The sequence below is a fragment of the Megascapheus bottae genome, chromosome 12 (genome assembly GCF_031878675.1).
Source record: "Megascapheus bottae isolate mThoBot1 chromosome 12, mThoBot2.hap1, whole genome shotgun sequence".
In the NCBI taxonomy this organism is placed as follows: Eukaryota; Metazoa; Chordata; class Mammalia; order Rodentia; family Geomyidae; genus Megascapheus; species Megascapheus bottae.
In genome coordinates this window covers 16,745,123-16,761,618 of record NC_143520.1, presented here as the reverse complement: position 1 = coordinate 16,761,618, position 16,496 = coordinate 16,745,123, and the positions used below count along the sequence as shown (strand labels likewise).

Genomic DNA, 16,496 nt, shown 5'->3' with positions numbered 1-16,496 from the left:
CTGTACATCTAAGCAACATACTTCAGAATGCCGCCTAGGCAAGAAAGACTCTGACTTTTACTTGAACACCAAAAAGCCAGAACTGGAGCTGTGGCTTGAGTGGTAAACTGTTAGCCTTGAACACAAAAGCTCAGCAACCAGCAACCAGCAGCCAGGCTCTGAATTGAAGCCCTAGTACTAGCCCCAAAATTATACATAGATGTAGATATAGATACAGATTTAGATAGACAGAGAGGGAGTTACATATATATATGTATATATATGGAGAGAATATTTTATATATGGAATATATAATACATATTATTTATATATTATTTATATGCATTCCATATATAGTATATGCATTCCATATATAGTATATGCAATGATGTATTATGATTGTGTATATATATATATATATATGAGCCATATATATATATATGTGTTTGTTACTTATGCACTTGTACTGATGGAATTATATTAATGAAATTGCCTTAGTTATATAACCACAACGTTAGTAGTGGAGGAAAGGAAAAGAAGTTACAAAAAATTAAAAAAAATGAGGCTGGGTGTGGTGCTTCACACCTGTAATCCTAGCTACTCTGGATGGTGAGATGTAAAGATCGTGGTTCAAAGCTAGCCCGGGCACTTAAGTCCATGAGAATCTTAACTCCAATTAATCATCAGAAAACCGGAAGTGGTATTGAGGCTCAAAGGGTAAAGCAGTAACCTTGAGCTGAAGAGCTTAGGGAGAGTGCCTAGGCCTAGAGCTCATACCTTATGACTGATTAAAAAAAAATTGAATCTACAACTGCTACAAGAGAAAGTCTGTAGCCAATCTAAAATCATGTTTATACTCTGCCTATAGAAAAATTATTTTTCTATGACTGATAAATTATTTTTCTATGTCTATAATAAATTGTTTTTCTATGACTATATATAATGGGGATGTGAATTGGGATCCCCATAGTGACTGGAGAACAGTCAGGAGAAAGGACATGGGACAAGAATATGGAGACATATGCCATGGTATCAAGTTTTAATTTTTATTCAATGTGTCAGTCTAGAAATACAGTGCATCCTGAACAATATCAACCCCACGGATATACAATGCAATGGAATTTGCTGATATGATATTGAGTAAAGTACTCTTAAAGAGAAAAAAATACCTATTAAACCATTGGCAGTATTTACCTTGGGAGAGAATTTCTTCCAGGGAATAGGAAGATGAAAACACTTCCTTTCATTTTTCATTCATCTTGCAGACCATTTTCAAGTATGGATTATTTTGAGGAAAAATCATTTTATGCATAGTCATGACTATTTTTTATTGAGTTTAAAATTTTTCAATTTAACTTTTATTGCACAGGTGATATACAGAGAAGGTCAAGTAGTGAGTACACTTCCTTTTATTTTATTTTATTTATTCTTTTTGAGGTACAATGTGCATTTTAATACATCTATATGCAGTGTGAATGGTCAGATCAGGGTAACCGACATCTGTTGTTTTTTGGGTTTGTTTTGATTTTTTTATTGTAATTAATAAAGGGGTTACATGATATTTGCCAGATAGAAGGTGCGTTAATTCACATACATTGATACCCTTTCACATGTCTTAGTCCCCATTACCCTCCCCCCACCCCCATCTTGTTTTTACCCCTTCCCTATACACTTCCTTTTAAACAGTGACACCCCTCCCTCATTTTCTCCCATGTCCTCCCTACTCCGCTTCCCCCAAGTTGTGAAGGTCATGTCCAACATAGTGCCTAGTTGTGAAGGTCATGTCCAACATAGTGCCTAGTGAGTGCCATTGTTCTATTGGTACCTTTGTCGCACCGTGTCTGTTCCTCTTCCCTTCCTCACATCAGATAAACTTATATATAAGATAAAGGGTGCGGGAATAAAAATAGTGACAACAGGAAATAAACCAAAGTGGGAAAAAGAAAGAAAAAAGAAATAACTGAAAACAGTTCAATAAAAGTCTGGTTTCTATTTATTGGACTTGGTTTTGATAAACATCTTTTTTATATGGTCATATGCACATAGCAATTAGACTATTTTGATCCTCTTAATAATATCCCAGACTTACTCTAGTTATTACAAATGAGGAACCTGGCATAACTACTTTTATACTTAACCTTCATGCTACCATTTAAAATAAATGGATTTGTTTTTTATATTATTACAAATTTATTTGTACTTTCCTGTTAAACATGTTAAGTGTTTGCTGACTTCCTCAAAAACTATTCCACTTTAGCATCTGAATCAAATGTAAAGGTAAGTACCTTATCTCAGGTTCCTTTCATGCTTGCTTTTTGTATTTTTTTCTTGTAAAACTATTTAATCAGGAACTTTTAAATAATGTTTATTATGTAACACATGTACATAACAGTTTCTGGTATGTTAATGGAAATAGCCAAAATTAAGGTCAGAAAAGAACAGCCAATTTCTTATAAGCAATATGCAGATAAATATTTTATCGTAAATATATTGTACATGTTTTAGCTCATCCACTAAATATTTGCTTCGAGTTATCAAATCATTAGGAAATTTATAAAGGACATACCTATGATTATTAACTACCATACTCTCCAATAACAACCAAAAATTAGTTTCTACCAGGATTTTACAATAATGAAAAATAGTTGTATTTCTTAAATGTCAGTCACACTAATAGGTCCTTTTGCATTGCATTCATCCGAATCCAGCTCAACTTTCATATTGAGAAAAAGGAAATTGTGTATTAGATAAAGAAAACAGGAAAACAAATCCAGATGATCAATACCTTGATGATTCTGTAATAAACTAAATATTTATAAATAATTTATTTATAATTTTTGTTATTTATTTATAAATGATATTTACATAGTCTCCAATAGACATTAAGAATTTTCAGTTCATATTTGGTTATTTGAAATTGGATAGAGAATGGGGGAAAACAAGATGGGGGTGGGGGTCGGGGGAGGGAAATGGGGACCAAGACATATGAAAGGGTATCAATGTATCGGAATTAATGCACCATCTATCTGGCAAATATCATGTAACCCTTCTATTAATTACAATAAAAAATATGAAAAAAGAATTTTCAGTTCAGAAAGTTCATATTCTGCCTTTAATAAACTTTTTATTTTTATTTTATTTTATTTTATTTGCCAGTCCTGGGCTTGAGCTCAGGGCCTGAGCACTGTCCTTGGACTTTCTCAAGGCTAGAGCTCTACCACTTGAGCCTCAGCACCACTTCTGGCTTTTTTCTATGTATGTGGTACCAAGGAATCGAACCTGGATCTTCATGCATGCTAGGCAAACACTCTACCAATAGGCCAAACTCCCCACCCAATTATTTTTATTTTTTTATTAAATAAATTTTTATTGTGATTAATACAAGGGTTACATTATATTCACCAGATAGAAGGTGCATAACTTCACAAACATTGATACCCTTTGTCATGACAAGGTCCCCATTTCCCTCCCACCCTCCCCCGCTTATCTTGATTTCCCCCCTTCCCTATCCAATTTCAAACAACCAATTAAGCATATATAAAATATACCAGATAACAAGGTGAAATATTGTAACAATATGAGATAACCAAGGGATGGTAAAAGACATGAGTGATAACATAGTACCTTAAGGACAACATTCATTCAATATATGGCTTTTGTTTCCTTATCCTGGAGGTCCTTACATTTAGTGTAATACTATTTGGCCTAATGTTTCTAGATTTTGTTCTATTGTAAATCTCTGCTAGGAGAGCCCAAGGTCTCTCCTGATTATGACAAATGAGGGAGGCTATTGGGCCTATGTTCCTTTGAGAATGGCTTACTTCACTTAATATGATTTTTTCTAAGCTTTTCCATTTCCTTACAAATGGGGCGATGTCATTCTTTCTGGTAGCAGCATAGAATTCTATTGTGTACAACTCCCACATCTTGTTGATCCACTCATCAACTGAGGGACATCTGGGTTGGTTCCATATCTTTGCTATGGTAAACAGGGCTGCAATGAACATTGTTGTGCTAGTGGATTTAGTATGCCTTTGTTTCTGGACTGTTGGGTAAATATCAAGTAGTGGAATTGCTGGGTCATAGGGGAGCTCTATGTTTAGCCTTCTGAGGAACTGCCATACTGCTTTCCATAGTGGTTGAACGAGTTTGCACTCCCACCAACAGTGTAGGAATGATCCCTCCTGGCCAAATCCCCTCCAGCATCTGTTGTTATTAGATTTCTTGAACATGGCCATTCTAACTGGAGTGAGGTGGAATCTTAGAGCTGTTTTGATTTGCATTTCTTTTATGACCAGAGATGTCAAGCATTTCTTCATGTGTCTATAGGACATTTTGTTTCTTCTTCACAGAAGACTCTCTTTAAGTCTTTGGCTCATCTTTTAATGGGATGGTTTTTACTTTGGAGATTAGTTTTGGAGTGTTTCAATTTTTTGAGCTGTTGATATATTTGAGATATGAGGCCTTTGTCCACTGTATGGATCATGAAGATCTTCTCCCACTCTGTAGGCTTCCTAATTAATTTATTAGCTATGTCCTTTGCCATACAAAAGCTCTGCATTTTAATGCAGTCCCACTTATCCAGACTTTCTCTGATTTGTTGTGTTTCTTGGTCCTTATTGAGAAAGTTTCGACCTGTGCCAAGGAGGCCTAGTGTGTCTCCTATTCCTTCTTGTAAAGTTTTTCAGCGTGTCAGCTTTTACCTCCAGGTCTTTGATCCATTTGGAGTTAATTCTCGTGCAGGGTGACAAAGAAAGATTCAACTTTAGTTTTCTGCAGGTGTTTAACCAGTTCTGCCAGCACCATTGTTGAAGAGTCTGGCTTTCTTCCATTCTATTTTTTTAGCTTCCTTGTCAAAATTAGGTGGCCATAGGTCTGTGCCAAGGATCTGGGCTCAGGATATGTGAGATATAATCTTATTTTCTGTAGTCTTGTGATCCAATGGTTGAAAAAAGCAGACATTAAAAACTCAGATGGCACAGATGTTACAGACACTGTGAAAACACATACAATAGCCACCATGAAGCCAAGAGGAGAATATGATCCCACTTTCCCTTAGGATACCAGGACATATCCTTTAGGAAAGGTGACAATTCATCCTGGGATAGCAAGTTATATCCCAGAGAGAAGGTAAGAAGCAGAGGTTAGGTGAGACAGCAAATGAAAAGAAAGTAGTCTGGAGTCAGTTCATGGAGGACTCTAAGCAATAGAGCTATGGCTCCACTGTATAGGCAGTAGGAAGCCATTCAAGAATTAATGAAAAAGAAATGTCATGCTAAGTTATAGGCCTGTTGAAAGAGTACTGTAATGGTAACTTAAAAAAGAAAATCTTATGATCTGGGAAAGTAGCTGATGACAGTTGACACTACTGCCACAGTGCAGAAATAGTATCATGAGCTTCATGGAAACAAGCTCAGAGGGAAATGTAAACAAGGCTATATTCTGTACTTGACCCTAAATATGAACTTCCAATTTCTAATATACTGTAGGTGTTCCACTCTATACAAGTTCAAGTCTCTTAATTCAAATTGTTAAATATTGCTAAAAAGAATATAGTGTGATATTTTTCAATTAAATACAAAACTGATATTAGTTATGTTACAGTAAAACTTTATTTCATCTTCCTATATTTAGGAACTTGATTTGTACTCCCAATGAAACCTGAGCAATTCTGAACCCTAATGTAAGAGGTTCTTACTCCTTTTCTTGTCATTAAATGCAATTTTTTTTAAAGCGGAGAATGGCCAAAAACAAACTCCTGAATAAAATGTTTCCCTGTAGTCTAAGTTTATCTTAGAATTCTAGGATTCTCACAAAGTTATGCTGTCCTTCATGAGGACTTGTGTACATTTAGTCTAGGAAGATAAAAATAGCCAAAGGGTTAGAATGGCTAGAGCAAGAAACTGATAAATACACACAGATATCATTTTTTATAATAAGTTGTTCTTCAACTTAGGACTTCTCAGCATCTTATTTGTATACTTCAAATCAGACTCAAAGAAACATGAAACTCTAAAATTACCTTGAACTTCCTCAGTGTAATTCTTTTTTATCCTTGACAACAGGGGGAATTGTCATAGTGCAAGTTCTGAGTAAAGAATTTTGATTCATTTGTTGTTAAAAAAAACCTTGATAAATCATATTCTTAGATATAGTCTTTAATTCTCCAAATCATTTACAAAACCTTCATTTATTTAATTTAACATTAAAGAATGGGAGTATTAGCTGGGAACAGGTGGCTCACAACTGTAATACTACATACTCAGAAGGCTGAGATCTGAGGATCACAGTTCAAAGTCAGGCCAGGCACCAAAGTTGGTAGTATTTAATGTCAAATATACTCTTTATAATTTTCAGAATAAGAAAAAAAAGAGAAGAGCTGGATAATGCAAAATAAAGAAGTAAAAAAGATTAATTTTATGTTTGGAAATAAGAATCTGGAGGTAAACTTGGAGAAACAATCTGTGCTCTAGTTTTAAGAACTGATGTCTGAGCTGGGAGTGTAGCCTAGTGGTAGAGTATTTGCCTAGCATGCACAAAACCCTGGGTTTGATTCCTCAGTACCACATATTCAGAAAAAGCTGGAAGTGGTGCTGTGACTCAAGTGGCAGTTTGCCTTGAGCAAAAAGAGGACAAGGACAATGCCCAGGCCCTGAGTTCAAGCCCCAGAAATTGTCAAAAAACAAAAAACAAACCTGATGTCTTAGCAAAAAAAAAAAAAAAAAAAAGATGCTACCAAGAAAAATGCAAAGAAGATCTTGTAAAATGAGCCAAGGAATATTTAGAAAAGGGGAGGAGATGTACTAGGAGGAGATGACTTGCACTAATAAATTTAACTACCAAGAAGGCATGAATCAAGCTGTTGTTTCTTTTCTTCATCACCACATAGAACACACTTGCCATTTACAAAGATTCTCTAGAACTTTCTCTTCCATTGTTAGATGATGAGAAAGCACCTACGCAAAGCCAACTAAAGAGAGACATTAAACCAATGAAGTCACAGACAACAAGAAGGAATTCAGAGAGTATTTTCCACATAGTAATCGATGAATACAGGGATTATTTCCAGGGTTCTAATTTAGGTTTTGTTTGTCATCAATCGAATTTTGAGTATTATTCCTTCCATAGGAGAATGTATTCAGCCTTCCCAACTTACAATTTTTGGGGTCATTGCCCATATACATTGATGGGTATTATATGTGTATCATTATTGTCCCCAATGTTGCTTACTATTGTTGAATGTTAAAACATAATTCACTGGAATAGAACTTTTTAAAATGGTTAAATAATACCCAATGATTAGGCTGGGTAGTCTTGAAATAAATTCTGTTTGAGATCCTCTTTCAGATTAGAAATGTTCTTTTAGACATGGAAAGAGTTCTTTAGGTGTCAGCATGGCTAGACTGAGAGCAGTCACTTATCTAGGGATTCTTTAGTTCTGCACCGTGTCATTGAAAGGACACAAGGCATCCATGGGTGGCTAGATTTGTCCTTGAGACCACAGTTGCTTCCCTCATATCTAATGCCTTGGTACATCTTTTGCCTGAAAAAGGTTCTTAATCAGAGAACCTATACATGGTTCCCCCAGCATGGAGTATTTTAGAATAGTCATTTAGGACTCAGGTCAGGAAGCTAAGGGTTGCCACACATAGCTTTCCAATAATCGGGAAATGAAAACTGCTAGGCTCTCAAATCTTCAGACCTGCAAGTATTACATCATCACTTCTACTGAATTTTATTGATCAAATAAATCAGGAGATTCTCAATGGGAGGTGTAGCATAGAATTCAAAGACAAATTTAACCCACCATAGCCCAATATGGGACCTGACCCCGATAGTGACCCTCCTTATTTGGTCTCCTATTTCATAGTAGAAACTGCAGAGATAAAGAAGAAGAATCTCGTCCAGAAAGTTCAATGTTACAAGAAGAATTTAAAAAGAAAGTTTTCCTATTCTGCTCAATTTAGGTCAAGTTGATTCATTCTTTTTGTAACAACAACAACAAAACAGCTGATATAGGCATATATGGGAAAGTGTTACATAAAAAGAATGCTATACTACAAAGAAAATATTTCTATATGCAGAAAGTATAGAAGAAAAGAAAGGAATGATGTAATATAGAGTCTCATTAATATGTATTTTCAGTTCCCAGAAAAAAACACTACAAAATAGTATTCCACTATAATCTGTAGGAGATATTGCCAATTGCAATTTCAGACTTAACCAGTCTTTTGGTATATCAGAATCTTAACTCTCACAACTAAAAAAAAAATTTGAAACTCAACCTAGAAGAGATGCTACCTAGAATATTTACACATAAAACTATGTGAAAACAAGAACCCAGAATTACATGCATGTCTAAAATACTTCTTGCATATATCTCCTAAGAAGTTCACTGTTCATTATACAGTAAATCAACTGTTTCAACCAATGCTATTGTTCTAATAATCTAAATGAAATTAATTCATACCTTAATCTAGAACAATTCTGCTAAAACAAGAGCTCCCTAGGCTCCAGTTATCAAAGAATGCCTTCTCTCTAGACAAAAGCATATTGAAACAGCGCCCCCCTGTGTCCTTTACTTTGATGGCACAATCATAGAACAATGACAAACCTCATAAACAATGAGAGTATTTTAATTCCAGGGGTAGCCCAGTTTAAAACCTCAGGAACAACTAACCAGTTTTAAGTTGTCATAAACAGTTAGAAAAGTGTTGTCCTTAGAAAATATTATATAACCACAAATACATATAAAGTATGTACATGTATAAGTAACACCTCCTACTATACCCGTGGGAGATTGTCCAATCCTTCCTCCAAAGGGGAAATGTTGTTCTTCAAAAACTTGCAATGAAATTATACTAGGGTTTCTGCAAAAGTGGTCCACAGGAAAGATGTATCAAAACAATAAGACTCTTCTTTCCGCAGCCTCTTAAATTTGTCTTAGACTATAGAGATAGATTCTCTTGAGTTGCAAACAAGGAACCTGCACTTCTTACCCAAAACTCTGAATATGATGTGACCACAGAGGTCTGAGAATTGATATTTTGTAGCATCCCATAGAAAACAACTTTTCTATGAAAGATGATTAGATTAATAAGAAAAGTACTAATTTATAACATGGAATTCAAGTCAGTCTCTAAGTACTACAGAATTATGTTTAATTCTATGTCTCAAAATAGTATTATCAGGCTGTTGCCTAGTGGTAAAGTGCCTGCCTAGCATGGATGAAGCCCTAGGTTCAATTCCTTGGTACCACATACACAGAAAAAGCCAGAAGTGGTGCTGTGGCTCAGATGTGGCACTTGCCTTGAGAAAACCCAAGGACAGTGCCCAGGCCCTGAGTTTAAGCCACAGGATTGGGGGAAAAAAGAAAAAGAAAACAGAAACAGTATTATCTGTACTCATTCATACATTTATTTTAATCATGTATATTTGACTGCCTTAATAGTGACCATGTACTACTCAGATCCAACACCAAATCTCTACTCTCTCTGCCAGTATCCTTGAGTCCACCAATAGGGAAAACAAGAGTTGTGAAAATGCATTTTTTCCACATGTTTCAAATAGTTGTTCTTTACACCATTGAGCAACATATTGTTTGGTTTTTTTGCCAGTCCTGGGATTGAGCTCAGGGCCTGAGCACTGTCCTTGGGCTTTTTCAAGGCTAGAGCTCTATCCCTTGAGCCTCAGCACCACTTCTGGCTTTTTTCTATGTATGTGGTACCAAGGAATCGAACCCAGGTCTTCGTGCATGCTAGGCAAGCACTCTACTACTAGGCCTAACTCCTGGCCCTAGAGCAACATTTTACTGGCTTAAAGCTCAATTAGCTTTCAGACAAGGATGTGTCCATGAAAATTAATACCCCAGAACACAGCTAATTTTTTTCATAGAGAATGTACCCATTCTTAAAATAATCCAGTTTTCCAGTATAATTCTGAAACTCATTCAAATTCCTATAAAATAAAAGTTAAAAATTTCTGACATCTCCCCAAACAATATTTTTTAGAAAAACTGTCAAACTCAGTGTTAGTGGCTCATGCCTATATTTCCATCAATTTGGGAGAATAAAACCTAGAAGATAAAGGTTCAAAGCCAGCTGAGGTAGAAAAGCCTGTGAAACTTCATCTCTAATTAACCAGCAAAACAATAGACTGGAGGCTAAAGTGATAAAGCAAGAAAGCTAAGCCATACCAAGACCTGGATTTCAAGCCCCAGTAATAGTACAAAAATTTTTAATAATAGCAATAATAATTTTTCATACCTCTTTACAGCAGTATACTAATACCAAAGGGAAAAGCACTATGAAGGTAGAGAAAGACTATAAAATAAATAGAATATAAAGTATGTTGTATGTATTTTATTTCTAATAGAATTCTACTTACCACTATTATGATAATTATTCATGACTAAAACTGAAATTTGAAAATTGGATTGAAATTTTATTTCTGCAAGCATTATCTGTATGATTTATTTCTTGATCAACTTTGACTACCTTGTTTTCCCATCTACAAAACTGTAGTAACACCAAGGTTTCTATATAGTACATTCACACATTAGGCAGAAAAAATGGCAATACATCTGAAAATTGTGTCATGACTAATATAAAAGCAAATATACATAGCTAATTAATCAGAGCAGAAGAAAAGAGGTCACAGTACTTTAAACTATACACAGACCCTCACAATATAGGTAGGATGTGTTCATTTATGCCAAAGGAACAAAAAATACTTTTAGAACCTAGTTTTGTATAATGTACAATAATTTTATATATCTACAAATAAACTCATAAAGTCTAGGCCAGTACTTGGCTACATCTGAAACTGTTCCAAACTCATCAGTCGGGTTATACATATTAGAAGGATTTCTCAGCAAGGTTTACCTCAAAAATTCTAATTGCTACACCATTCCTAGAAGGAGCCTAACCTCCTGTTTAAAAATCTTTCTTGTTCATCTTTGATTTTTTTTTATTTTAAAAGGAAGCAAAGGCCAAACATTGATAACTCATACTTTAAATCCTAGCTCCTAAGGAGGCTGAGAGCTGAAGAGCAATGTCAGCCCATCCAGACAAAGCTGAGAGACTTTTACTTCCAATTAACTAGAAAAGAAAAAAGGAAAGAAAAAGAGAAGGGAGGAAGGGAGGGAGGGAAAAGGAGGTGGAGGAGGACTAGGAGGAGTTGGGGGGGGGTGTGGGAGAGAAAAAGGCGAAGGAGAAGGACATGAAGATGTGGCTCATGGTAGAGTAGCAAGTCTTGGGTAAAATAACTAAAGAAGGGCACCATGAGGCCCTGAGTACAAGCTTCAGTACAGTAGCACACTAAAAAAGAAAAGATGCAAAGAAAGGAAGCAGAGAAGATCGAGACTTCTGCAAATTCCTGAATTTCTGCAGTCTGAGTTTATAGTCTGTCACTGCTATTTCCTAATGATATAATTTCAAACACTTAAAATTACCTCTCTTTGTACACTTGAATGAAGACAGTGCAAAACTGAAAGAGATAGCCATAACAATGAAATAATGAAATTGTATGAAACCCTTACCATGCCAAATTAAGGGTCAAATTTGAGCTTTAAATAGTTATGCAGTCAAATTTCTACAGGAATGTTTGCTAATTAATTTCTCTAACAATTATACATGAACTTATTCTTTCATGTAGAACATGAGAAAGATTTTACTGATCATAAGCAAAACATGCTCATTATCATTTAAAATGTCCATAATCATTTACAAAGAGAAGATGGACATCTATCAGACATTTTGGAAATAAATCATACTTGGTGTGAGTGTTAACAGACATTAGATTCATTCAGCAGTTTATAGAGGACCCTAGTATGTAACAGGCAGGACATTAGAAGCTAGAAACCATATTAATGTCAAATGCAAGGATGGCTTCTGCTGACCACATAAAGCTCACTCAATCAGAAACAGTGGTAAAATGAACAAACTATAAAAGAAATACAACTGACCTAATCAGGGAACCTAAAGCCATTCCAATGAGGGAAGGGATTTTTTTCCCTTGAAGCACCATAAACATGCTTTGAAACGATATACTTAAACACAGGAGAACAATGATGCAGGTAAACATTTCTTTCATGTAAAGTCCTGACCATTCCCTAGTTAAGAAAAATAAAATTACACTAAAAAAACTAAAAAGTTTTTATAAGTTTAGTGTGTTCCAAATGAAATGCTTGGAACAGTTTCACATAATTATACCTACCATCAGGAAGAATGATATTGCACCATTCATTAGGAAATGGAATGACTTGGAAAAAATTATATATTAAACACAGTAAGCCAGGCTCAAAAATGCATTACAACAACAACAACAACAAATAGCTACATTCTTAAAATACTAGTTGTTCATTTTTTTTTAAGTTGTGGTAATAGGAGTATAGTACCTGTGGGTGTACCAACTTTGTATTGTACTTTGGCAATGAACTCATATGGTGCAAAATGTATGAAGATATATTATACAAAATATCTGCACACATTTACACATAATGTACCTGTTATGATAGTAATTTTCTTCAGTGAAGAAATAATGTATAAATTATGATGTTTATATGTATAGTGAAATTTTAGTTTCACAAATATGGGTTAATCAAAGTTGTCAAGGGCAAACAGTAGGTTGTAGATTTATATACATACAATGTATTTCACATAAATATGAAAACTTATTACATAGCACTACCAGGCATTACCAGGTGTTACAAAGGTATAAAACCAGGACAGGAATATATATACATATATGTATATATATGCAAATGTTAAGTTAGTGTTCCCCTTATACTAGAAAGAAAGGAAAAAAAGCAAAACAAATCAAAGGAATGTTAAAAAGCAACCATGTGCATATTTTTTTTTCTAAAACGAAAAATACCTTCATCTTCATATGTTGGAAATTTTTTCATGGTTTGAAAAAATTATTCCTGCAAGCTCCTACATGAATAAAATTTTTAATGGGCTAATGAAAAGAAACCAGACTGGAAGGTCATAAACAGTATGGTACTATTTTTTATGCAATATTCACAATTGGCAAATCCATAGAGACCTAATGCAGATTAATGGCTGTCAGTGGCTGACATTGGGTGGAGATGGGAGTGACTGTTTAATAGGCACAGGGTTTTTTTTTATAAAGTGATGAAAATGTTTTGAAACTAGAGAAACGTTGATGGCATACCATTGTGAATGAGCTAAATGGCAGTGAACTGAACACTAACATGGCTAATTTTATATCCTGTGAAATTTCCCTCTTTAACAACAACAAAAATCCTTTTAAAACTTTAAGAACTTATTATACTTCAAGGAATAAAAGACAACTGACAGCTAGAGTAATCAGTGAGGCGACTCAAGCTAGTTATGAAAGAGATGATTTGGTCTGAAATACAGCAACAGTGAAGAAGTTATGAAAAGTGGAAAAATACCAGAGTTGTCTTCTCAAAGAGACTCAGTAAACCACTAACCAAGGGAAGAGAGGAAGAATGTGAAGCTGACAATAAGCTAAGATTTGTGATTTTCTGACATCGGTGGAGAATATTCCTTTCCCACTGAAGGGTAACAGATGAGAAAGAGCAAATTCCCCAGGAAAAGCATTAAGTTGGTTGACAAATACTGGATTTGATATGTCTATAGGTTGTATGAATGAAGATACTGAGTAGGTAGTGAACAATAAAACTTGAACCTCAAATGACAGTATCATAGCTGCGACTATACAGGCAGATGAGATCATCCAGTAAAATGAAAATAATTTTAAGGTGAAGCCTAAAAGAACACAAACACTAAAATCCTACAACAAAAACCTAGAAGGAAAAAAATTCAAGTGTTTTAGGAAGGAATGAGTAGTCAAACTGTCTCAAATTCCTGAGAACTCAAACTAAGGACTGAGAAGTAGGTCTTGAGGCATAAAGTTGTCTTCAGAAAATTCAGTGAGAGAAATGTCCTGTTGAGACATAAGAAAATGTAACAGAATATATTCTTCAATAGCTACTAGTCTCTATATTAATGACACAGGTACCAATATATGTCAGAGAAAGAACTTCATCTAGAGAGAAAATGAGAAGAGAAATATGATACACATTTCTAAACTCAGGGTTACAAAGAAATCTCACAGATCCACAAACTACACTATGGTTTCTCAAATCCATCCACCAGAATCACCTAAAATGGAAAAATGTAATGCCCCAATCCTAGCTATACTAGGGCACACAACTCCTCACTTTGCCACTGCTCAGCCTCACATATTCATCCCCACTCAGAAATACGGAAGTGTCTTTCCCTAGGAAGCTTCAAAATGCATAGCTGACAGAGAGCAAATACTCCTGAGCTACTATATGAAGTGTGAACATTTTTCCATTTCATTTTTCTTAAAAGTATATCTTTCACCTTCAGAATGTCACCATCATGAAACTTGGTGGATAAGTGAAAGATAGAGACTTTATGTCTCCTTTTCTTACTTCTCAGCTAGAATGGCATAACTTATGAAGTATTCTCAGTTGGGAAATTGACCCAAATTCTTTCAAATGTTTAGTCATTTTTTCTTAGAACCTCTCCCATATCTTTCCCAAGGTGCCGACATGGTTTTGTAAAGGAGCCCTTATGCTTTTGGGGACAAAGGCAGGTTCAGCCTCAATGAGGTCATTAAAACAAAACATCAAGTTCCCAGTGCCCTAAGATTCCAAGCCAATGACCTACAGACTGTTCCAGCTGATCTTAATTTTCTTGGCAGGGCACAGTCAGAGTACTGTAATGTAATGCAAAATGTCTCTAAAGAGAAACCAGATACTGGCCAGCGTCTTGCCAATACACAGTTAAATAATACCAAAGTAGCCCTTTCTTCTAAATACTGTGCTTCCTACCAGATGTCACCCTTCCCAAGAATGAAAGTAATCTTCCACTGTGAATGTGGGCCAACTGAAAGCTTTAGTAGACTCTGCCCCATAAAGCATGAGTGCTTTTTAAATGGCATTCATGTGCCATTTAAAAGCCTGAAAATGCTTGCAAGAAGACCAGAGACAAAGAATGGAATTTATTCTGAGCAAGGGTAATCTAAATTTAGAATGTGCTTATAGTGGTAACACAATAGACAAATGTTGATTCTGTCTAGGAGCTCCTTCAGTATTTGACAATACCAGGCACCCTTCCAGAACATAAACCAAATTTCACTTTCTAAGCTTCTTTGCAATTTTAGTGTCATTCATATTAAACTATGATTGTGTTCCTAGACAAACTTCTCTGTTCCTTCCCAATTTATATATTCAATCTTTAAAAAAATATATTCATTCATCAAAATTTTATTCAGGTGCTGTTAAGTGCTTGCCTTTGTTTACTAGCTAGATACTGATTAAAATATAACTTAACAAAATAAAGTTCCTGCCTTTATAGCTTGTGTTCCAGCGGGAAAAGGCAGAGCATAAGCACATGTATGTACAAATATACTAGATGGCAATTGCTAAAAGGAAGGTGGGTAACCATTAGAGTGTGGATTCAGAATGCCTGCCAAAGGCCCAAGTGTGAAAGCTTGGTCCCAACTCTGTCATGCCATTGGGAAAGGAAGAAACTCTCAGAAGTAGGACTTAGTGGAAGGAAGTTAGGTGCCTGGGAGAGTGTGCTTGAAGGATACTGAAATCCCAACACCTTCACCTCTATTGTTTCCCATACAATAGAAGGTAAAGAGCTATGCCCTACTTTGGTGCTCCCCCTCACCATATAGTGCCTTTCCACAGGTCCAAAACACATGGGGCAACATAACCATGGACTAAGTTCTCCTGAACTATGAGCTAAAATAACCTTCTGCTCTTTTAAGTTGAAGATCTCAGCCATTTTGTTATAGTAATAAAAGCTGACCTAATAGAGTAAAGAAGTAATACAGGATGTGTGAAGAAAGATAATGTTAACCTTTGGATTCTCATGTGAGCTAAAATCATCTTTAATTATGAACCAACTATAAACTAATAAGGATCTCCTATAGCAGAATAAAAGATCAAATCGATAACTATCCTAACTTGAAAAAGTCTTGGTACCTGATAAGAGTCATTCATGTTCTCGATTGCAGAATACTTCACCAACAAATCTTTTCCATGAATAACTTTCTCCTCTTTGAGTTAAATGTAATTTGGTCTAAGTAACATAATTTTAAAAAAACTCTGAGAAAATGTTTATTATATATATACCTTCTCCAAATCAAACACACTCATATAGCTTTGCATGATCCTTTTCTACCTTTTTTTTCTCCTAAATGTGTTTCTCATTGTATTAGGTATATTTGCATTAAAAAGTTTAAGGCTTCAGATTGAGTTCACCCAATTTGAGATGAATGTCAACAATATATTAAAAAAGTAAAGTCATCACTCTCAAATCAAACTAATCAGAAAATTGAACTTTACAAATTCATACCAGCATATTATTCAAGAAAAAAAACACTAGACACACTAATCACAATTTTAAAAGAAAAATTTCTTATATTGTAATGAAACCAAATAGTACACTTCTTAAAAAATCAGCCCACTATCTAGTATATGATTT

The 16,496-nt window shown here is 35.0% G+C and overlaps 1 protein-coding gene across 2 annotated transcripts in view; it reads right to left on the bottom strand.

Annotated features, from left to right (window-relative positions):
* Grb14 (growth factor receptor bound protein 14) overlaps positions 1–16,496 on the bottom strand; it is a 125,656-nt gene that overhangs the window by 97,562 nt on the left and 11,598 nt on the right. The gene's annotated exons all lie outside the window — the stretch shown is intronic.